The sequence below is a fragment of the Macaca mulatta genome, chromosome 18 (assembly GCF_049350105.2).
Source record: "Macaca mulatta isolate MMU2019108-1 chromosome 18, T2T-MMU8v2.0, whole genome shotgun sequence".
NCBI lineage: Eukaryota > Metazoa > Chordata > Mammalia > Primates > Cercopithecidae > Macaca > Macaca mulatta.
The window spans coordinates 81,237,768-81,262,616 of NC_133423.1; the positions used below are offsets into that span (position 1 = coordinate 81,237,768).

The 24,849-nt window shown below is 46.0% G+C and overlaps 1 protein-coding gene across 1 annotated transcript in view; it reads right to left on the minus strand.

Annotated features, from left to right (window-relative positions):
• The window catches only part of LOC114673869 (uncharacterized), a 245,244-nt gene continuing 220,395 nt past the window's right edge, over positions 1 to 24,849 (minus strand). The window contains exons 6-8 of the mRNA XM_077975285.1: positions 7,715 to 7,795; positions 6,162 to 6,341; positions 1 to 3,204 (exon numbers count right to left, since the gene is read on the minus strand). The gene's annotated coding sequence lies outside the window, so the exon portion shown is untranslated. The remainder of the gene's footprint in view (positions 3,205 to 6,161; positions 6,342 to 7,714; positions 7,796 to 24,849) is intronic.

The window sequence follows — 24,849 nt, forward strand, 5'->3', positions numbered from 1 at the left end:
TTTATGTTATTTGAACTGTATTACTTTTATTCGTAGTTGAGTCATTGTATAATATGATTGCTTTTCCTTTTGTACAAGTTTTCCTTCTTTAAATCAATAATTGCCTCTTTCTTGTTGTTTGCTTAGCTTTCTAAATACCTATCAAAATTCCTTCCCAACATCTTCCACAGAAATGAACATTTCCTTGGAACAAGTCCAGGCACATTCTATGCTTGGTCAGTTGTATGTAGCCTGTTGCTGTTACTGTCATCAGTGCTGTTCCTCTTGTGGTTCCTTGGCTGCCCTGCCGCCACCTGGGCCAGGCTGTTCCCGAGGCCTGTGGCTCAGCTCTCACCCGAGGCCTCCGTCATTCTGTCCTGTGAATTCATGTCCTCCTTCTTCCATCCTGATTCCGTATGTTCCCATTTCTTGTCCTCCACTCCTCTGGCTTATGATTGCACTCAACTGTGTGTCTCCTGAGGCCTTCCTGAGGAAGAATGCCTGGGAAGAAGCATCCCAAGGCTTCCGCACATGAAGACCCACAACTCCAAGCTCACACTTCATTGACAGGTTAGCTAGGTATAGAATTCTAGGCTGGAAGCCATTTTGCCTTGATTCGGAAAGCATTGCTTCATAGTGTAGCAATTGAGAAGCTGTATGACATTCTGTTCTCCAAGCTTTTATGTGAGGCATGTTTTATTTTTCCCTCTGGGAAGATTCAGGATGTTTTCTGAAATGTCAACTTGATATGCCCATTGCCACCATAGGCAGTGCTGTGATTGGTGGAGAGATGCCAGCAATTTCAGTTAAAAACATAAGTAGACAGAGTCTTAGATCATTTCTCGGAATTTCCCACACCCAGTGTGGGATGGGAACAGCAGTGACACCCGAGTGTCCGAGAGAGGCAGAGAAGGAATGAAGCATTGCCCTGGCCCCTAAGGGACTTCACAAATGGGACAAGGGACAAGTGGTGGTGACACAGCTGGGCCAGATGTGAAGACCTGGCAAGAATGATGGTTGGCTCAGAAGACGTGAGTGGAGAGATATGAGGCATGGATGTCTCCTTGCTCAATTTCTTGGCACCATAGAAAACCCCTAGCACTTATCCCCAACCCCAGGGGTAACAGGGAAAATAACAGATGTATTGGGATTGGTGTGCTATCACTCTGCAAAAATGGGCACTTAAAATATTACTTACATTTAGTTACAGAAAAAAGTAAGAAATAATATTTCTTGTACATCTAAAATATGAGCAGAGATTTTGCTTGCTGTGAAATTAAATATACTTATGTCTGTTTCTTCTATAAACTCCTTAAGGGCAAGAAATTGGTCTTATTTATTTTTGGTATCCTCAGAACTTGGATCATTTTAGGGGCCAAAACATTGTTTACTGAATTAAACCAACAAAGAGGATACAAAGGACTCTGGCTGCTGGAATCCCATTTGCTTGGTGCATTTGGTTCAAATTCATAGGACTCAGCCACTTGCCCCGTCTGTCCTGCCCTGCGGGGTGAACTTGGAGTCCAGGGGAAGACTAGAAATGCATCTCCCTGTTCTCCCCAGCCTCCCTCCTAAGGTAGGGCCTCAAGCCACAATGCAGGTCTGGTGCAAACGGACTTTCTGCCCCAGAAAGACAGAGTTGGTCATTTTGTCCAGCTTTCTCCTGGCGGTGTTTCCATTCACCAGCTTCTGCCTCTCAAATGACACAGATGTTTTCAGAATGCCTTCTCCTTGCAGCTTCACTCCAGCACCCCTAGCTAGGAGCAGGGTACTCAGCAGCCCCGGAACTTGGCATAGTGTTTGGAACAGAGCAGGCTGTTTGCAAATGTTTGTTGGATTAATTACTCGTTTAATGAAGCAAGAGAATACAAGTCATTCCTCCTCAGGAAATGAGCACTGGTCAGTAGGCAATCACCCTGTGCAAGCCCCTGACACTTCTACAGGGCAGATGCTGGGAAGGATGAACGTGCAGAAGTGAAAGAACGGGGGGCGGGAGGAAAGCCTGGGCAGGCTCAAGGCCAGTCTCTTCCCTCCACTCTAGCACATTGTGAGCATGGGACACCCAGCCCTCCTTGGGTATCGGGGCAGCAGTGGGTCTTCCTCTTTGCCTGCTGGCTCTCAGAAGCTCAGGCCTCTGTCTGGGGACATCCAGTGGCAAGTGCTTCACTGCTGGGCTTCCCAGAGGACAGTCCTGAGCCAGGCCCATATTCAGGCCAGTCCCGTAGCCATAAAGGGCCATCTTCGTTGGTGCGCATGGCGCAATGGGTTAATCTGGTGTTTTCTCACAAGCTGACTTCACAAACCAATGAATTCGCATTTCCAAGAACATGTCACTGGCCTCTTTCCATGAGACTTAAAAGGAATTAATTGGTCATTTCTGAAACAAAGTGCTAAATCACATCGTAATGCCCCACGAAGCTCCCAGAACGCAAAAGAACAGCCCTGTATGCCGGAAAGGCTGGTGGATGCGGTTCCTCTCCCAGCCATGAGTCAGGGCCCTCAGGGTGGTGTGGCTTTCGTCGGGAAGCCATGAGCTCAGAGGGAGCAGTGGCCAGTCAGCCGGTGCCTGCGCTGCTGTCCAGGTGAGCTGCCTGGGCAGGACGACACTGACAGACGCGCCTCCCTGAGCCTGGAAGCTGCACGTCCCCGCAGCTGGAGATCTGGGAATTGGGGCCTGAATCATCCCCCGATCTTCACATCAGCCTGAAGGTTTCCGTACTGAAGCAGGAAGCTACGTTCATGAATACTTCCCATCCTCCTTGGGGTCGGAGCCACTTTATGAATACCACCATCACAGGTGGGAAACATCTCTAGGCAACATTTAGAGATCCTGTAAAAGATTTTTATTTTTATCATAAATTCCTAGTGTCCTGTGCAATCTCAGTATTTTAAGATGCTTGTTGGATGTAAGTTAAAGCTGGGGATGATTCCATTAACGTGGACCACAGTGGACCGTCAGTCAAAGGGCTGCTGTCTTCTTGGTGACACCAGGCCCAGGTTCTCACAGAAAGGCTCAAGAGCAGACCCTCGTGGGCCCAGCTACCTGGCCTCCCTCCGCTGAGTAGGAGTTGACTTTGGATCCCACCCACTATTGGGAAAGGGGTGCCTCGTGGCCACCGGAGGAAGCCAGCCTTTAGAGACACAGGATGGAGTGCTTTGCCAGCTCCAAGCACAATGCCCTTCTGACTTCACAAATGAATCAGACCAGACACAGCTGAACTTTGCCTGGAAAAGAAATCGTATGTTGAAGCATTAAGGCTAAGAAAAACATGATTCCATGTGTATTGTGCTCTGTGATTTCTGAGCTCTCGGGCCTGTTTCTGAGCTCCACCCTGCTGGGGAGAGCAGACAAACCAGCGCAGCTCGGCTCAGGGACTGCATAGCTTGCTTCATTTAAACGTAGCCTCCACACAGCCCCCAGCCAGATTCTCATGTGATTTTTATGGAAATTCTCTCATAGAGTTATAGATACGTCCTATAGCCCCAAACCATTTCCTTCGTGTGTTTATCCCGCTGCTTCCCACTGTCCCATCTGCGGTGCACCCCGGGAGCCCCCTCACTCTGCTCCCCATATCCTGCTCCGTGGGGAGTGGAGGGAAAGCCCAGACAGTCCTCTACTGCTCACCAAGGCTGGGGACTTTGGGAAATGTACTTTATCTTTCTAAGTTTCAATTTCCTCATCTGTAAAATAGGGATAACAACGTACTTACCCAAGTGACATAATTGAAATGAATCTCTTAGTATAGCACCTGGCATGTGCTATGTGAGGCCTCCATTTTAACTATTATTATTTTCCTACGGGGGCATTTGCAAAGAAAAACGCCAGCCCATGGAGTTAATGTCTTTCAAATGTTTCGGGGAACTCCCCAGGGTGAAACTCTCTCTGCAGATTGTATACAGATCTTACCACCATCTAAAACAGGGGCCTTGAGACCCATGGACGATCTGTGAGCACCTCGGCACAGGAGAGGGCCTTCCCTCCACTCCCCCAACCCCTCCGTCTTCTCCGAGACCTACTTCCAATTTCATTAATTGGATAAACGATGTAACTGCAGATGTGCTTACTAGGAAACACTCAATTAATAAGGCAGATAATATAAAACACAGAAAACAATGCTTTCTTGAGAACATCTATCTCATACATTACCCCAAATGCTGTGATTTGAGAAGGATCTTTCTGTGAAAGATCTGTCTACCCCCTCTCCAGTGGTCCCGTTATCATTACAGAATGTTCACTAGTCATGTCTTTCAGTTGAGTCACTACAGGCCTTTGCTGAAATGCAAATTTTATCTAGAAGGAAAAGTTCAAAGTGCAATGATCGCTGAGCCTAACCTGAGATTTCACGCTGTCTGTTACCCACCGAATGGAGGAATGAGCATGTGAGTTTTTATGACTAAGAACACCCCGACGCACAGGCTTCAGAAGCAAGTATGAACATCATAGAGACGAAATCCCCACCTTGTCTCTCTCTCCTGCCCTTCCTTCATATCTTCCTTCCTTCCCTCCTTGTATATGAAGATATTGGCACTACCACCATCAGTTCCTATTGTCAGGAATAATGCTTAAAATCTTAGGGAAATTGAACACTTGAACAAAAGATTTTTAGTAAAGCAATTTTACTTTTTTTTGTTGTTGTTGTTTTTGTTTTTGTTTTTGTTTTTTGAGACGGAGTCTCGCTCTGTCGCCCAGGGTGGAGTGCAGTGGCCGGATCTCAGCTCACTGCAAGCTCCGCCTCCTGGGTTTACGCCATTCTCCTGCCTCAGCCTCCTGAGTAGCTGGGACTACAGGCGCCCGCCACCGCGCCCGGCTAATTTTTTGTATTTTTAGTAGAGACGGGGTTTCACCGTGGTCTTGATCTCATGACCTTGTGATCCGCCCGCCTCGGCCTCCCAAAGTGCTGGGATTACAGGCGTGAGCCACCGCACCCGGCCGCAATTTTACTTTTGAGCAGAGGGGTATCTCTTTGGCCAGTTGCCATGAGAGTACACTTGAACAAAGGGCACGAGAGCCTTTATTTTTGACACAAGTTCTGCCCCTGTACCCTTATTGGCTGGGTTTGGGTCGTACAATCTAAACTAATCTCAGTTAGCTAAACGTTTGATTTTTTTAGATAGGGTGCGTACGTAAAAGAAAGTGGAAAGAAAGGGGAAGGGGGTGTCTGTAATGAGCTAGAAAGTGTTTTTTTTTTTTTTTAAATAAGGAAAGGAATGTAAGTTGGTACTGATAACGTTTGGTACTGAGGCGTGCCTAGGCATCTAACAAAGGCAAAGAGGAAAAAGGAGAAAAAGAAGAAAAGGGGGGGCTGGGTACTAGGAATTAAAGAATAAAAGATCAGATTATTTGAAGAGAAACCCCATTATATCCCACACCACAGCCAGGGCAGAATCCTAGAGATCAGGGAGAGATGATTGGGGAAAACATCATTGTTGGTCAATGTGGGAGAGCTGGGAAATGGAATCCAGGCGGGGACCCTGTGGGGTCCGGGATGATTAACTCACAAGAAGTAAAGTCAAAGTGAGTTATATGGGAGGAGTAAGGATGCCTTGCTTAGATTAGATGGGGGTTTTCCGAAGGAAATTAATTTCTGAGGTAAAAGATGTGCTTGATTCTCAACACTTTGGGAGAAAACAAACTACAATCTGGGGTGGAGGAACCCAGCCTTCCCCACTTCCTGCCCCTCCCACTGGGGGACAGAATCATCGGCTCTCCTCCCGCCGGAGCCAGTGTTCCTGCAGATGGAGACTTGAGAGAGATCCCGGGTCTATGGAGGCTACAGATTCCCAGGGCTCCAGGGCTCTGCACTTTTGTCGGGAGAGGCTGCACTTGTGAGAGAGGGGAAGTCTTTGAAGAAGCGGTGAACAATTCAGACAAGGTGGTGTGGGAGAAGTTATCCCAGCAGAGGGACCTTGGTGAGTCAGGGCAGAGACAGGAAAACAGTGAAACAGTGTGGCCCTTCCAAGAAACCGCAGACCAATAGCATCCTGCAAGCCACATGCTCTAAGCAGGACGTGGAGGGAGGGGAGAAGGACTGAAGGAGAAGCGGAGGTAGAGAGGCTGCCGGGGTGTTCAGGGCCGCTGGCAGAGGGAACCAGGTTGCCACTGCTGGCTGGAAAGATCTGCTTGGGCTTTCAGTCTGGGTGAGGGAGTGAGGATTGGATGGAGGACTGAGCCAGGGACCTACCCTGAAGTCTGGATGAGCTGTTGTCACGAGCAGATGGGATGTCACCTGTCAAGATTGCCGTGTCAGGATGTGAGGTCCAGCAGTTTGGGGTTCTGACAACATCCCACGTACACAAAAGTGTGGATGATTGAAGGGCGTGTGAATGGAGATGTAGCAGTCAAGAAATTACGTTAGGCTTTCCTGAAAAAAAAAAAAAAAAGTGTAGTTGAAATATAATTCACATACCACATAATTCACCCATTTGAAGTGCTTTTTAGTGAATTCATAGAGTTGTGTGACCACTGCCACGATCCAATTTTAAAACATTTGTGTGGCCGGGCGCGGTGGCTCAAGCCTGTAATCCCAGCACTTTGGGAGGCCGAAACGGGAGGATCACGAGGTCAGGAGATCGAGACCATCCTGGCTAACACGGTGAAACCCCGTCTCTACTAAAAATACAAAAAACTAGCCGGGCTAGGTGGCAGGCGCCTGTAGTCCCAGCTACTCGGGAGGCTGAGGCCGGAGAATGGCGTGAACCCGGGAGGCGGAGCTTGCAGTGAGCTGAGATCCGGCCACTGCACTCCAGCCCGGGCAACAGAGTGAGACACCGTCTCAAAAAGAAAAAAAAAAAAACATTTGTGTATCCCTAAAGGAAAATCCCATCCCCATTAGCAGCCACACCCTCTGTCCTCATAATCACACTGGGCTCCCAAGTTCAGGCAGCCCTGAGTCCACTTTATGTCTCTAGAATTTGCGGGAGGCTCCGCTTTGGGCCTGTCACCTGCAGAGGCGTGGCTGATTGCTCCTCCGTGAGGACCCCCGTATGAGAAGTTCTGGCATTCCGTTCACCGCTTTATCCTCAGAGCCTAGGCGGGCCTCTGATGGGAAGAAGCCTGTCCCCAGACACTTGCTGAGCGGGGACCAGAACAGGCTTGTGACTTGCGTTAAGAATCTCAGGAAATGGGCCGGGCGCGGTGGCTCACGCCTGTAATCCCAGCACTTTGGGAGGCCGAGACGGGCGGATCACGAGGTCAGGAGATCGAGACCATCCTGGCTAACACGGTGAAACCTCGTCTCTATTAAGAAATACATAAAACTAGCCGGGCGAGGTGGCGGGCGCCTGTAGTCCCAGCTACTGGGGAGGCTGAGGCAGGAGAATGGCGTAAACAACCCGGGAGGCGGAGCTTGCAGTGAGCTGAGATCCGGCCACTGCACTCCAGCCTGGGCGACAGAGCGAGACTCCGTCTCAAAAAAAAAAAAAAAAAAAAAAAAAAAAAAAAAGAATCTCAGGAAATGGCTCTGAGCAGCGATGGCTCTGGGGTGGGGGGAGAGGTAACAGCCATGACATTTAGAGCTTTCCATCTGTCAATGCTTTGTTTTGAGCCCAAGCCAGTTCAGTTAAGTCCAGCTCGACTTGCTTTAGAGGCAGGGCCCCGCGGCAGCAGCGTGAACACGTGCTGCAGAACCTGCGGCAACCCAAGTCAGCCTCATGGAAGGAGCCTGTTCTGAAAATAACGCGGGGCGCTAGGTGACGTGCTCACCTTGTCAGCAGAAGAGAAAGGACCACGACTGACCTGCGGTGCTTATGGAAGCGATGCCCTGGCTGAACACTCTGGTCTATGCTATGAGGTCCCTTCGTCCACGTTCTTTTGCATCTGAAGGACAAAATCTACTTTTAGAACACTTATTCACGCAGAAACAAAGCCACGCAATTGCCACAAATGCCCCTTTTCTGACAACACGGACCATCCTCTTTTGTCTCATCAGGATGACCATGGTTTCCTAACTGTCAGGGTGCAACCTCCTTTTTCCTGGTCCCCAGACTGTGCAAGCATCTGCTGTGTCAACCTGCCACATCCATTGACACTGTGCACACAGACTTAACCACCTGCTGCCTGTGTAATTCGCCCACTTTGCCTTCCAGAGAGCAAGGTAATGCGAGGGTGGCAGGATGCTGGGAAGAGGGGAGGGGACATTGTTGGTCCAGGGTCAGCTGTGACAATCTAGCTCCAAGATGCAGTAGTCTTGCAGCCAAGGCAGCCGGTGTCTTTCTCACCTGTGAGTCTACACTTTGTTCGAGCAGCCACTTGCTCCTGGAATTTAACAATGTGGTATTATCTCATGAGAGCCGTGGTGGTAGTAGGTGCAGAATGCCGGAGCCTCGCTGAGAAGGAAATGGGTGAGTGTGGCTTGGGGAGGTGGGGCAGCTTCACCACACAGTCTGAATCTTCTGTGCCATTGTGAGGCAGGATAGGAACTTGCAATTCTTCCTTCCCAAAGTGGAGAGTCACAGAAGGGTTCAAAGCATGGAGGAACATGAGTCAATTGCTTTAGGAAGACAATTCCGGGAGAGATAAGAAACTCAGCAGCCGCGCAGGATGCTCTATTTGTGGACAGGATTTGTGACAAGCATAAACTGCTGGTGAAGGAGGCTGTGATGGAGCTTGCTGGTATTTCTCCACTTCTTCCAGGGTGCTAGATATTTTAGCCAGAACCATGGGTCTTGAAATAAAATAAAGACTGTATTTTGCAGACTCTCTTGAAGGTAGTTGAAGTCATGAAACTGAGTTCCAGCCAATAATATATTTAAGCAGAAGAGTTGTGGGCAGTTGTGGGGTGTTTTCCTTAGGAGACAACCAGCACCTGCCTGTGCCCCACCTCCACGCATGCCTTTCTCCTGCCGCTGTCACCATCCTGAGCTCAGCGTGACCACCATGCCCCAGGGATGGGGAAGTGTGAGCTGAAGGGAGCCAGGGGCCAAGTCTCACAGAACACTGGGTTGTAAACAGCAAAGATGTCCACCTCTCTCTATTTTAAGTCACAGTTACTTGGTGGGGTGGCGGGGCTCTGTTATTTGCTCCAGAAATAATTCTGAGTAATGAACAGACCACTTGGACCTTCTCTTCTGGAACAGTTTCAGAAGTCATGATGTGGCTGGGCATGGTGACCCACGCCTGTAATCCCAGCACTTTAGGAGGCCGAGGCAGGTGAATTACCTGAGGTCAGGAGTTCGAGACCAGGCTGGCCAACATGGTGAAACCTTGTCTCTACTAAAAATACACAAAAAATCAGTTGGGTGTGGTGGCGCACGTCTGTAATCCCAGCTACTCAGGAGGCTGCGGCAGGAGAATCACTTGAACCCGGGAGGCGGAGATTGCAGTGAGCTGAGATCACACCACTACACTCCAGCCTGGGTGGCAAGAGCGAGACTCTGTCTCAAACAAAACAAAACAAAACAAAAGTAATGATGTGCCCAGCTGAAGAGCATCCAGACGCACCCGAGCTCCCAATGCCCTCCCATCACCAACCAGCGGGCCCCCATGGTGGGTCCCATCTCAGAGCTCCCCATGCGTCCTTTCAACCACGCATGTCTTCACGGTCCTTATGAATGGCAAAGGAAAGCAATCCTCCCAGTGAGTAAGAGGATCCCTTCGGTGTTGGGCCACAAAGCTGGCTCTGACACTCAGTCCTTTGTCACAGTCCCTGAGTCAAGTCTCCTTCCTAGAGAGGCTCTGTGTGGTCACTGAAGTGGAACGACAGCCGGATCACACACCTGTGATCAAAGGAGGGCGGCTGTGCACAGCCAGTGCTGTGGTGTGTGGGGGCTCCATCTCTGTCTCAGCCCGGGCCTTCAGTGATGTGGGGCCCTTTGCAACCCCTGAGGCTCCTTGCAGAACAAAGGAGCTACTGAGGCAGCTGGCTGTGCTTGGCACCTCCCTGCCCCCACCCCACCTCCCATGTCTTTTTTTTTTTTTTTTTTTTTTTAAGCAGCTTCAGACTGCCATTCCATATCTGTTGAGGAAGGAAAATTGAAAATCTCTTTCTAGGATCTTTAAGATTAAAAGGTAAGGAAGAGGCAAGTCCCTGCGGTTGGACTGAGATGCCCTGCTGGGCAGGGGCTGCCCCCTCCGTCCTTCCTCCTTCTCCCCCTCCAGAAGCCGTTCTAGGAGGCCTCTGGACACCTGGTCCCACCTGATCACCTTTGGCAGTGGCCAAGCATCAGACCTTTACTTTCTGTGCATGCTGGAGACCTGTGAGGCAGAAGCAGCCCTGATGTTCCTTAGTGGATTTTCACCATCATTTCTAATAAATGTCTCTTCACAGCAATCCACTTGTCAGGGAGCCGGGCCTGGCAGGAGCGAAGGGCAGTCCACTTAGGGGCGGGTTTCCAGGAAACAACCTGTGGCTCTGGGGCCTGCTGTTTCCTGAGGAAGACCCGGCCTCACTCCCCAGGGCGCGCTGCTGTGTGCTTCTGCAGACCCTCAGGGTGCACTGGTCAGCACGGCACTGGGATGCAGAGTTCCTGGCCCGGCCTGAACCTCGGTTCTTTGAGTGGGTGATCCTCCACGCCGTTCGCTCTCCCTACTCTACCCCCCGTCTCTGTGTTTGCCTCCTTAGCACACCACTCACTAGAGGAGGAGGAAACAGAGGCCCTGAGGCCTGGCCCCTGCCCTTTCTCTGGAGCTCCAGCATATCATGCTGTGAAGAAATGTTCCAGAGAATGCAAAACGTACTCATGGAATTAAGGTCTTTCAAACCTCTATATATTCAGACAATGGAGAGTGTATTTACAGAGCTCATCAACATGAGCTACCTGTGGTGTACCTCTGAGGTTCGCAGTAGCCAGGAGACACTGCCAACAGCTGACACTGGTGGTACAGGCCGTGCTGAGGGCTGGATGGGCACTGACCCAGGGCAGAGGGAGAACGCAGAACAGATGCCCTCAGCATGGGCTGCAGGGGCTTGCTTCAGTATCTGTTTTAGCTGAGTGACCTCCGGCTCAAGTTATCTCCCCTCTCCAAGCCTCACTTCCTCCTCTGCAGAATGGGAGGTACAATCACGTCATTATTTAAAGGGGATCAGCCTGTGCCTCTTCAGCTGGTGCAGTCCCACTTCACATGACTGGAGGGTGGGGGGCTCTTTTTGGGAACTTTGGAAGTGGCAACAGTGGGCCCTGCCTCATCCGCATAGGTGGTAAATCGTGTGCATGTTACTGGGCAGTGAAGACAGGCTCTCTGGCAAGGCCAATCCCCCGCGTGCCACTGTGATTCTCAATGTTTCTCTACTGTTCAGCCTATGGTTGACATTAGCCAAAGCTCTAGTTCCGGTTTGGATGCAGGAATCTGTTGTAGATTAACTCACATGTGGTCTCCCCTGGATCTTGCAGCCTCTTGGTCCTCCTGCCTTTGTGCCTCAGTTCACTTATTTCCTTGTCAAGGGATACCCTTGTCTGTACTTCCCCATCTACCCCCAGGTGCCATTGCCTCCCGGGGCCACACTCTTCCTTCTGTTCTAGCCAGTGACGGCCTCTGGTACTTAGCAGCAATCAGAACTTATGGTATACACATGGTACACACACAACACACACACACACGCATGTCCATGCATGTCCACGCATGCATATGCACACACATGTATACATACATATGCATATGCAAGTATGCTCACACATATATATGCACATGCACACACCAAATGCACAGACACATACACATACATATGTACATATAATGTACAAAAATAAAAATTTTATTTTTGAAAGACTTAGGGAAATATCCAGCTTTGTATTGTACCATACCTGACCAACAAACTTGGAAGCAACTCTAGGTCAAGGGCCGTTTCTCAGACATTAGTAGATATCCATGCAATGACTTGACATATTTCTCATGCATATTTTCTCTTAAATATTCCAAGAAGAAGACTTTTCCTCACATAGAAAACAAGAACTATCAGGAGAGATTAATAAATAGAATTTCTGGAATTTTCCCTACTTAAAAATAATGGGATGTTTTCAACAACACATATTATCTTGTAAAACCTTAATTGTTTCTGAATGAGGTGATTTTCCAAATGTTCTACCAGACGATAATCTGGAGTTTGAACTGTAGTTTTGAACCCAGGGGAGCCGAGTTTGCCGGCAGGAGGAATTTGAGTCCTTGGGGGATGGAGGAGGGGAAGGAGAAGGCTGGTGATAATTAATGCCTCTTTTATTTTTAAAAGAGGAAACACATCTGCTTGAATCAAGGCCTAAAGTATGCAAGAGATGGAGTGGGGAGGGGGTTATTTGTGCAGTTTGTTTGCAAGGCAGCTGGTATGTGTGCCGCGGAGATTGGAGCTGGCGTGATGGACAGCGTGTCCTCACCATGTGTCTGTCCGGTCTTCCCCACATGGCCACCATGTGAGCCCCGCAGCACCACCCCCACGCCTTCCAGACTCACTGCACAGTCCTGGGAGCAAACTGTGATTTACAAACCACATTGCTCTTCCTTTGCAAGGGGCTTATCTACACCACGGGGTAGGAACTTAAGAGTTGTTTTCTCTTGGTTATATTCATGGAACATTCCAGCATCTGCCTGACCAACAACAAAGGAGTGGACAGAGCACTGAAACAAGAATATCAGAAATAGCCTTCTCAGCTCTGCCATTGTGTGTCCCTGGGGCAGATGGCTTAACGTCTCTGGGCCTCAGTTTTCCTGTGTGTAAAATGAGAAGATGAAATACTATCAGTGATTTTTAAAAACGCTCCCTTAAGTGAAGGGGATTCTTTAAAATGAATTATAAATGCTAAGGGTTTCATATGTACAAAGAAAAAATTTCACACCTGTCATCCCAGCACTTTGGGAGGCCAAGGCAGGAGGATCACTTGAACCCAGGAGTTCGAGACCAGCCTGGGCAATATGGCAAAACCCCATCTCTACAAAAAGTATAAAAATTAGCCAGGTATGGTGATAGGAACGTGCGGTTTCCCAGGAGGCTGAGGTGTGAGGTAGGAGGATCGCCTGAGCCCAGGAGGTCCGGGCTGCAGTGAGCTATGATCATGTCACTGCACTCCAGCCTGGGCAACAGGTTCTCACTGAACCTGTCACACACACACACACAAAAGAAAATTAAATTTAGATAAATTAAATTTAACAAAGCTTAATTGGACAATGAGTGATTTGTAAATTAGGCAGCTCCCCCAGCTGGAATAGGTTCAGAACGACTGCAGCACTGCCAGTGGTTGAAGAGGATTTATGCCAGAAAAAGGAAAGTGAGGTACAGAAAACAGGGGGAGGCGCAGAAACAGCCATATTGGTTACAGCTCCGCGTTTGCCTGATTTGAACACAGTTTGCACAGTTGGCCGTGTCTGATTGGCTGAAACTCAATGATTGGCAGAGTGGGTTACATCTGTTTACCTTTCCAGTTGGGTTGCTTTTCACTGTGCACAGAGAAACCTTTGGGCTGAACTTAAATATGTAGGGAGGCAGCTTTAGGCTAAACCTGATTCAACACATAGAGAACCCTTATGAACAGCAGATAAAAGCTCGGCTTCTGGGGTTGTGGGTGTAGGATAGCTCAACCGGCTGGCTCCTTCACCCCTGAGATGGCCCACAAGGCACCCCGGGGATAAGGAGAGTCTGAGAATCAGCGAACTAGCTAATAATGATATCTATGTTGCGTTCATTTCTTCTGCAGATCAGCTCATGTTCAGGGGACCCTGGAAGCGGGTGGTGGGTCAGGCTTCAGTATCCCCATGTCCCGGTGAGGAGAGGGGCTCAGAGGCTTGCGGGGCTCACCCAGGCGGCCTGCTGTTGAGAGGCAGATCATTGACTGGAACCAAGACCTTCTTACTCCTAAGTCCCTTCTAGGATCTTGTGATTCTAAAACACAGTGTGTGTTTGCAACAGGAAAATATCTCAGTCTCAGACAAAACACTGGAAACTGTAAGTACAATTGGTTCTTCTTGTACTGCAGACCCTGAAACCTGGGAATGAGGTGGCCACAGTGAACAGCATCTCAGGTTGAGGAAGGTGAAATAAAAAGCCACTGAAATAGTTAGCAACAGCTCAGGTGTCTTCAAGGGATTCTTCACAGATGGAAACGGGCAAGGATTTGAATATGACTCTGCTAATTTTGGATACTAGAAATACTGCCCTTTTATATCCATGGTCTTGCCTTCACCATTCTCCCTCTCTGAGTTTTCGCCTGTCCTTCTTTTCACCACATTATACTTTGAGACCTTGGAATTCTCCATTTTCTCCAAAACACAGTGATCTCCCTTCACTGGTTTGGACTTTTTGTGCCTGGAGAGTTTCTACTCATTTTGCATTTGCTGTGCATTGCCTATTTGTTAGTTTTTTGTTTGTTTTTTAATGTGTACACACCTCATCTTCCAGTCTGACTGTGTACTTATTGAAGGCAGAGTAAGATCTTCTAGGTGACTTGTAAAGATGGGGCTAGCTGTCATGTGTACAGTGCCTTGTGGGCTAAAGCACTCGTGCTCTTGTTTGGTCCTCGCTGAGGGCAGATGGTACAAGGACTATGGAGCTTATTTGGAGAAGAGGAATCGAGGCTCTGACAGCTGCTGGTTGTACTCATCTCGGTATCCCTGAGCTGAGTGTACTGTGTGTTCTAAGGCAGGCACTTGCTATGGTTATTTAATAAATGAAGGAATAAAACCTAATGCACCCATTCGCCAAGACCATCCAGCCAGCGAGTGATGAGTCAGGGCTCAGCTGGGTTTTCTGGACCACAAGTCCTGCTCTCTCCTTGGGGACGAGGTGGCTGGGCCAGGGGATGCTTAGTTTACTTGTAGTTTGATCTTCTATGGTTTTTGAGTCTTATACCATGTTTCTGTCAATATCAAACAAAGTGGGATGGAAGTGACATATTCTTTCTCACAAACAAATGATGTTTTATAGGAAAGCAATATGACTTTTGTTGAATAAAAACACAAAGATACTCAGAAGCCCCAGTACTCAGTCCATTGTGCAACTCCCATCTCAACTGCAAACATGCTTGAGGGCAGAACCCCATGATGGGCGGTGATGGCAGAGTGCCAGGCAGAGCCAAGGTGGAGGGCTGTGGGGACTCCACTAGCCCTGCCCAAAACTGCCTGTCTCCTTCCCCTCAGAATAGCTCCCTGATGACCAAGTTCTTCCCATTACATTAGCAAAGGTTTAAGCCTTCCCTTCTTAAAACTAACCAACCAACCAACCAACCAACCACTCAACCAACCAACCAACCAACCAACCAACCAACCAACCAGGCTCATTAATGAGACTTTCCCCTCCAAGCAGAAAGTGCAACTCCCACAGATCAGAGCTCAGCTTCTCGAAGGAGTAGTGCATCTGCCCACTACCTGCCTTTTCTCACCTCCCCTTCTCCCAGCCCCCTCCAGTCCACCTGTCACCCCATCATTCTGCTGAAAGTGCCTTGGTGAAGGCCAAAAGCACTAAATTCCACAGGCCATATTTTATTTAACCTCTCAGCAGGAATTGACACAACTATTGACTAAAGTTCCTGAACGTGCTCTTCTCTGGTCTTCTGGATTCCACCCTCCCTCAGTTCTTCTCATCTCTCTGGCTGTGTCTTAGTCTACTGTGCTGACTCTTCCCTTCCTCTCAAGCATTAACGTCCTCTTGAAGAATATCTTAGTCTATGTTATCTCCCTGAGACCAACAGTCTATGCACCACTTCAATGACTCAGACCTCCACCCAGCCTCTCACTTGCATTTGAGATGTATGGATCCCATCTGATGTCAACGCTGTAGCCACCTGCAACTTGATATAACCAAAATTCACCATTCTCTTCCCCTGTCCCCTATGGCCAGCCTAGACCTCTTCCAGTGTTTGCTATTGAATGACATCATCAACATCCAATTGCACATGCCAGAAAGTCTCCGCTTTCCTTCTAAGTGTCTCTGAGATCTGCCCATTTCTCTCTACTTCTGCAGCCCCACTGATCGTTCCCTACCTAAACCACTGAAGTGAGCGTCATCTATTCTCTCTCTGCATCTATCTTGTGTCTTCTAATTCTGTCTCCACAAGGCAATCAGAGTAGACTTTCCAAAGACTCATCTGATCGTGCCCATCTTCATCTCTAAAGTCTTCTAGGGCTCCCAGAGTCCTTAATAAGCCTGTGGTCCCGTATGATCTGACCCTGCCTAACTTCACACCATCCTTTTACACCCACTGCAGACCCACTCTCGGCCTTCCAGCCATGCAGGCAGAGCAACATGTTCTTTCAATCCCAGAAAGGACGCTAGAGGCTCCCCTTCCAATTCACATATAAATGGTAGTGTGGGAAAGTAGAATTGACTGAGCTTTCACTATGTTCTCTCTGCTGCACCAAGTACTAAGCATTCCTTGTGCTCTATCTCACTTGACCCCTACAACAACCCCTGAGATAAAGATTATCATCATTTTGACTTGATATACTAGATACTTGAGTATCAGAAAGGTTGAAGGATTTGTCCGGGGTCGCTTGCTTGTGTAAGCATCAGAGCCAAGATTCAAACCCAGGTGGATCTTGTTCCAGACTCCTGCTGTCCCCTAAAGCCCAGTGCTACGTCTCTGATGAAAACCTGAGGGTCTCCTCACGTGCATCTTCTAATGAGGAATGTACTATTTGCTAGGGCAAATTGGCTGATTTGCAGGTCTATTTTCAGACAAAGCTTTTTCTTTTTGGCCCAAATCTTTGTCTGAGTAGCTTCTACCAAATTGTTCTGGTTCTTCCCCCTGAGGCAAATAAAGCATAGTTCTATATTTTGTTACAAATATTTGAGCATAGCTCATACTCCAATCTCTTTAGGCTTGGAGTCTGATCGCTTGGATTCTGGCAGGTTACAGGGTCCTTTAAGGTCACAGAGCTAGAATTGACATGGGGAGTGGAGAGTGGGGCCTGTTCATCTAGGGTTGAGGGTGTCTGCTACAGAGAAGGGAAATGACTTGGTCCAGCTCACACGTGTACCAACAGAAGAGTCATGGCTGAAACTCAGTGTTCCCCCACCTCTGCTCTGCTCTGCTCTGACCACTGGACTGACCCTTTGGGAAGTTAATTGAAATGAGAAAGTCCAGTTTTCATGAGTCTCTGTGGCTCAGTTAGGAATGCAGATAGCTTCAGGGAGGAAATGAAGACTAATCCATGCAATGAGACAGAAATCATAAAAAGAGGTCCAAGTCCCAAAGCTCTAGTTTCTTAAGGTCTTAAAATCCATAGGAAAGACCCATTTAAGCTGCTGTGAACTTGTAGTAACAACTCTTACATAACAGCTTGACTAGCACACATTGTGCTGTCTGTCCCCAGGGAGCTCTCCACTCAAGGGTAAGTTCCAGGGAAAACCAGCAGGAAGGAGCCCCTAGGCTCCCTGGGCCCAGCCCCCAAACTTTGAAATTCATGCAGAACCACAGATATCCAAGGAAAGAGAACTAGGGGCCCTGCTTGTATGAGCTAGTGCTCATGATTCATTCCTACAACAAATGGTCCATGACTAATTTGGCAAAGCACATGAGAGGGACTAATTTTGCAACGTTTGATGTCCTCTGTGTCTAGTGTCTTTCACATGGCTTGCCATTTCACATCGTGTGAGCATGTTGCATAAACAACATCTGGCTGGGCACACAAAGTCACTTTTCCACACAGGAGGCAAAAGTAACCCTGAATGCCTTCCAGGGCCTCCATCCTGCCCTGAACCATGGGGAGCAGATGGGGCACGCGATGAGCATATGTCATGAACAGCACACTTCCCTCTTCCATGAGAAAGTACCGGAAAGGAGAAAGTACCTGTGTTGTGAATTTGGAGTACATTGAACAAAAATTCATTTATGATGCAGTCACTGTGAACAGGCACTACAGCCACAATGGTGAACGAAACTCAGGTCCTGCCTTCTTGGTACTTGTAATTTTGCAGAGAATCTATGGGAAGCCGGATTCTGGTCCTTTGTTCTGATCATGTACAGCACCCAGATGGATGGGTCAGGGCTCTCAGGCCCCAAAGCCTGGTGCTGAGGCCTCGAGCTGCCTCCCATCTCCTGTCCCTGAAGATCACCTGCCCAGCAGCCTCTGCTCCACTTGTACTTTGAAGTCTTTATCTTCCCAAGTGGCTGTGGCCCAGTGCTTCTCTTGAGCTTGGGTACATTAAACTCGCATATCCATTTGCTTGCTAGACGGTAATGTCCTGCAAAAATCTGAGGTGATAGCATGACTTCTTTGTGTTTTTAAAGTGAACTTTTTGAGATATAACAAATAAAAGTGGCCAATTCATAAATGTACAACCTGATGAGCTTTCATACATGAAAACACCCATATAACTGACACCTAGAGGGTTGGTGGCTCCCTTCTGTCACAAACCCTCTCCCCTAACAGTACTGCTTTTTCAGTTCCCTTTTGCAATCTGGCACTAATTGAAGGACATTAAAATTTACTCCTATGTTTTCTTCTAAGCGTTTTATATTTTAGCTTCTAAATTTAGGCCTAGAATCCATTTTGAGTTAATTTTTATACAAGGTGTAACCTGGGGGTTGAATTTCATTTTTTTGCATGTCAATATCCACTTGTCCCAGCATCAGTTGTTCTTTTTCCATTGAATCATCTCATTTAATGGAATTGTCAAAAATGAACTGACCATAAATGTAATGGTATCCTTCTGCACTCTCAATTCTCTTCCATTGATCTATATGTCTATCATTATACCAATATCACAAGTCTTGATTACTATAGCTTTGGAGTAAGTTTTGAAATCAAGAAGTATGTATCTTCTAAGTTTGTTATCCCCTTTTCTCCATCAAATTACCTTGACTATTTGGGTTTCTTAACATTTTCATATAAATTTTAGTATTATAAAATTAGAATTTGTCAATTTTTGCAAAAGAAAAACAAAGCAGCTGGTATTTTGATAGAGATTTGTGGGATCTGTGGATCCCTTTGATGAATACCGCCATTTTAACAGTATTGTTTCAATCCGTGGAAATAAGACGTCTTTCAGTTATTTAGGTTTTCTTTAATTTCTTTCAGTGATGTACCAATGAGTATATAAATCTTGCATCTGTTTTACTGTATTTATTCATATTTTAGTCTGCCTTCTTAGGTTTCTTTCTCAGATTCTTAGGTTTTCCTTCAAAATACCTAGTGCTAGAAATTAAATCTGGACACATTTCTTTGTTTTTATTTGAGTAGCCTTTGTGGCTTCAAATCTTTACTGCCCTTTTCTGTATTTAAATGTGACATTTTTTCTGAGTCTGTGATTCTCCAAGTCCTGTGGTCAATATAAGTAAAAGAGTAACTGCTTCTTTGACTGGTACAGTTATTACACTGGCCTGTCACCATAGAAGGCTAGAAGCCTAACTTAGTGAATGAGATGGTGAAGTGGAAATATGGTTGTGAAGTTCAGGCTGTCCTTCACTGCTGCCTCTTTGACTGACATATTTGTTCACATGAGATAATCCATTAACTAAAACTAACGGTAAGCAGGAAAGTAATGCCTAACTGCACTAAAATTCAATATGTAGAAATGCAGCAATTACATGCCAGGGAGTTGTATCAATACACAGTATCTGAAAGTTGATCTTATGGAATTAAAAAATTATCCTAGCTGTGTAAATAAATGCAGTCTCCTTCCTCATTATTTCATTGCTATGGTATGAATGTTCCCTTCAAAAATTCACACTGGAATTTAATTGCTATTGTGATGGTACTAAGAAGTGGGACAAGGTGGAAACTTTAAGAGGTGATTAGGTTATGAGAGCTCTGCCCTTATGAATGGATTATTCCATTCATAAGTTAATGGATTAATGGGTTATCATGGGAATGGGTTAGCTATCCTGAGAGGGAATCTGTTATAAAAGCCAGTTTGGCTTTCTCTCATGTACTCCTCTCTCCCTGGGGTGATTTCTGCCATGTTATGACACAGCAAGAAGGCCCTCACCAGATGCAGTCCCTTTACATTGGAGTTCTCAGCCTCCAGGACTATAGGAAACAAATTTCTTTTTATTATAAATTATCCAGCTTGTGGTATTGTCTTATAGCAACATGAAGTGAGCTAAGTAATTCGTGTAATGCTAGTCCCTTCAGTACATTTTTAATGACCACCTTCAATGTACTAATCTTCTGTACCAGATCTTGAGGACACAAATATGAGTAAGATAGTATTTCCCCTCATGGGGTATAAAATCTAATAAAAGAGAAAGACAGGTACACAAAACTGTGATGTGAGAAATGAAACTAGATATAATGCAATCTGAGTGTGAAAGAGTGAGAGATTTACTTATATTGATATGGCCCAAAAGGTCTTCATGGAAATGGAAGTATTTGAACTGCATCTTAAAAAAAGAGAGGAATTTGGTCAAGTAGAGTTGAAAGTAGGAGTGGAGAAGTGCATCTTCAAAAGAACTGAATGAAGAACGGGAGAGACATGAGACTGTACTGTGCATTGGAAAACAGAACAGCCCAGTGAGGCTGGAGCATAAAGTGAGAGATGAGACAGAAAAGGCTGACTGCTTTCCAGCAAACGTGCTCCATATTAAGTTCCCTCGTGGATATACACTGACTTCAGGAGTTCGTTGTAGCTAGCGTCATCTCTTCCAAATCAATCTGTAGTTAAAGTGTTGAGTCCATGTAATCAAAGACATCTTCCTAACATCTTAGCATATAATCCTACTTGTAGCTGAGTTATTGTTCTGCCCAAGGTATTAAATTATATTTTTCCTGCTAAAATTATGTGAGTCCCAGCCTCCCTCACAGCTAGAGGTGGCTACATGACTAAGATTTGGGCAGTGACCTGTAGGAGGAAGTGTTGTGTGGTACTTCCAGGCAGTCTTTCTAAAGGAAGGTGTTGGCCTTTTTTTGCTGTGTCCTCCTTTGTGCTCCCTGGAATGTGGATGTAGCTGGGGCTCTAGCAGCCATCTTCTGCCCTTAGGATGAAAGTCAGATCTTAGAGAGTGTCATGGAGAGTGGCAAATGGTCTGGCTTGTTAATGACTTTGTGAAGCCTTGAACTGCCTTCCTTTGGTTTCTCTCTGAAAGAAAAATAAACTCCTAGCTTGTTTCTGCCTTTGTTCTTCAGAGCCTCTCTCTTATAGGCAGCTGAACTTAATTCTAGTTCATAACAGTGATGTAGCCAAGATTTAACCTAGGTATTATAACATCAGACCCTTTGAGTTCACCTACTACAGTAACAAATTTTAATAGGTATGTGTATAACATTTTCTATATTTTAATTCATGTTTTAAATAATTACTTGGGCATATAAGAAATTACTTTATCTAAATTTGGGAAGAAACGCAGTACTATTAAAAATCATAATCATAGTCTTTTGAGTAGGTAGTTGCTTATAAGCATATGGGGATAGGAGTGTGAGTGTTTGGCTGAATATCTCTTTTAAAAATAGAATAAAAGGTAAGATAATACTTTCATGCAATGGCATTTGGAAAATATCTCTAAGCAGTTGAACCCTAACTTCTAAACCTGGCTGACTCATAATAAGTTTTATACTAATAGATGCTATATTTTTCTGTTTGCATTAAAAAACCAAACATAAGGCATCAATCACAGTAACGTCAAGAGTACTGAAGAGCCTAGATCCTTTTCTGGGGTTGTTGACTTGAAGGAGTTTAGATATAGTTAGATAACTAGATTGCCACTTTGAAAACTAATTTATATTCTGCTGTGGCATGGAGACCTGTGTCATTGGCACCCAAGGCATAGACTTGGGCTGTGTTGTTGATTCGCTGGCTACAGGGTGAAGATAATTTAATAACAGTAATGATGTGGCTCCAAGATCACATTCCCTCTTATTTCTTTCTTAATAATTTTTTTTAAACAATGAGCTTTGTGAAATATACAAATATTTCAATATAGCCTTTGCTGTAGGGACAGCATTGAGGTGGATATTGGGCATGAATGGACCAATTAGAAAATCTCTTAGATACATACACTGAAGGGGGAATCGGTTTTATAATATTACAAAGGAAGGATCTCACGCTGTGTAACTGAGGGGAGGAGGGACAGTTCCTTGACTGCTATAGCCTCAAGCGACCTTTGCATTCTAATAGCACACGGAGTACACAAATTGTGGTAGAATGCGTATTAGACCAAGAAAATGGACACAGAACTCTCTGGCTAGAGTTAGGAAGCTGTAGTATCGTGCAACCATGACAACAATCAGACAACCACTGTTTTTGTTCACTTACTTGTTTATTCCTCAAATGCGGAATGAAGACACCATGGCAAACAAGACACAGGGACAACTGGAGGGAAATAATTCCTTCTGTGAAAAGGCATTAAGGAGCATTCAGTTCCTAAAGATTGTGCTTTCTGCAAGTTCACACCTGGCAATTGGATTTCTATGATTAACAGTAGGAGATCCTAGAGCAGCAAGTAGATATTTTAGCATTCTGTGTGGAGCCAGAATTAACTGATGAGGTACAGACATAAGAAGAAAAAGTCCCCAGGACCTGGAAGACAAAGATGGGATCCGGAATGATTCTCTTGGCCGTGATTGCTAAGGGTGATCAACAGTTTCTCAGTGAGGAATTGGAGATTAACACATGAATCTACTATGTAGCCTTTATACTTTGTTGTATGTAAGTATATATAGAAATAGTATCTACTTCTTATGGTGTGAACCCGGGAGGCGGAGCTTACAGTGAACCGAGATTGTGCCACTGCACTCCAGCCTGGGCAACAGAGCAGGACTCCGTCTCAAAAAAACAAAACAAAAAAGAAAGAAAGAAATGGTATCTACTTCTCCTTGTAGAAAAAGGGTACAGTCAGTCAATAAGCTCTTTCTTTGCATTCAGACAGTCCTGGGCCATAAGACTGATTAGTAACAAACACTGGTAAGGAGCTCATCAATTTTAGCTCATTTAATTCCCAACCCCATGAGGTACTATCATTATCATTATCTCAGTTTTTTAACAGTTGCATGAGACTGAGGCCCAGAGGGGTTCATTAGGATGCAAGTGTCTAAAGAGGGTGAGGATGCAAGCTGTGCTGGCTGCCTTTCTCCTCGACTGCACACTGCTTTGTGTGGAATTGTGTCCCCTAATGGACTTCTAAAGGCAAGATTCTCATCTATGGGGAATCAACCCAGGGAAGGGCAAACCTCTAGAGGATGTAGCCCCCAAGGTTCATTCCTGCCTGAAAATGCTACGGGGTTGGAATGGACAGTTCCCACACCCAGTCCTAGGAACGGAATGCTGCCTGTGTGCACTGTTGTGTTTCTGAAGAACTCTTCAATTTATAACCTCGTAGAATGATTTAAATGGAAGAGTTGGGAGGATGAATTCAATGTACATTTTGGAGACTGGAGACAAAAGGGAACTGACTAAGATGGGCTGAGGACTCAGGGAAGTTCCCACAGGCTTTCCTGCTTCATGACCTGGGGGCCTGTGGATTCTCCCATCTTGAGTGGGCAGGGAAAGCTCCCTTCTCTATCCACAGAATTGCATGATCCTCAAGAGCAACTGATGAGGGGTCAGCTCCACACTTGCACTTGCTGGCTGTACCAGGCCTCACCAGGGTGATACCTGCTCCAGGCTATCTAAGGAGAAGCCTCATGCTCCCTGCCAGAGAGCTTTTCACCAAACTTCATTTTGGCATTCACAGCAAGATCATATCACGAAAAGCAGCGTTAATGAATTTCTTCATGGAAGTATCAAATCATGTTTGTTCGGTCTCCCTTCAGTTGGGCAATGGTTTCCTTGCAAATCGGATTTCCTTTAAGAAGGTTGCCAGGTCTCAGGCAGTCTCAACACACATACTTAGAAAGGCTTCCTCAAGTCCATAGCCCTGGAATCGAGACTAGAGAATTAGGATGGGGACAGTTTTATATCCAGCCTGGAAGGATACAATGTTACACTTCAAAAACTATAAAGACAATTAGACAACTTTCCTTAGAACATGGAAAATACTTTATTTTATTTTATTTTTATTTTATTTTTTTATTATACTTTAAGTTCTAGGGCACATGTGCATAACGTGCAGGTTTGTTATATATGTATACTTGTGCCATGTTGGTGTGCTGCACCCATCAACTCGTCAGCACCCATCAACTCGTCATTTACATCAGGTATAACTCCCAATGCGATCCCTCCCCCCTCCCCCCTCCCCCCTCCCCCCTCCCCGTCATAGGCCCTGGTGTGTGATGTTCCCCTTCCCGAGTCCAAGTGATCTCATTGTTCAGTTCCCACCTATAAGTGAGAACATGCGGTGTTTGGTTTTCTGTTCTTGCAATAGTTTGCTGAGAATGATGATTTCCAGCTGCATCCATGTCCCTACAAAGGACACAAACTCATCCTTTTTTATGGCTGCATAGTATTCCATGGTGTATATGTGCCACATTTTCTTAATCCAGTCTGTCACTGATGGACATTTGGGTTGATTCCAAGTCTTTGCTATTGTGAATAGTGCCGCAATAAACATACATGTGCATATGTCTTTATAGCAGCATGATTTATAATCCTTTGGGTATATACCCAGTAATGGGATGGCTGGGTCATATGGTACTTCTAGTTCTAGATCCTTGAGGAATCGCCATACTGTTTTCCATAATGGTTGAACTAGTTTACAATCCCACCAACAGTGTAAAAGTGTTCCTATTTCTCCACATCCTCTCCAGCACCTGTTGTTTCCTGACTTTTTAATGATCGCCATTCTAACTGGTGTGAGATGGTATCTCATTGTGGTTTTGATTTGCATTTCTCTGATGGCCAGTGATGATGAGCATTTTTTCATGTGTCTGTTGGCTGTATGAATGTCCTCTTTTGAGAAATGTCTGTTCATATCCTTTGCCCACTTTTTGATGGGGTTGTTTTTTTCTTGTAAATTTGTTTGAGTTCTTTGTAGGTTCTGGATATTAGCCCTTTGTCTGATGAGTAGATTGCAAAAATGTTCTCCCATTCTTTAGGTTGCCTGTTCACTCTAATGGTAGTTTCTTTGGCTGTGCAGAAG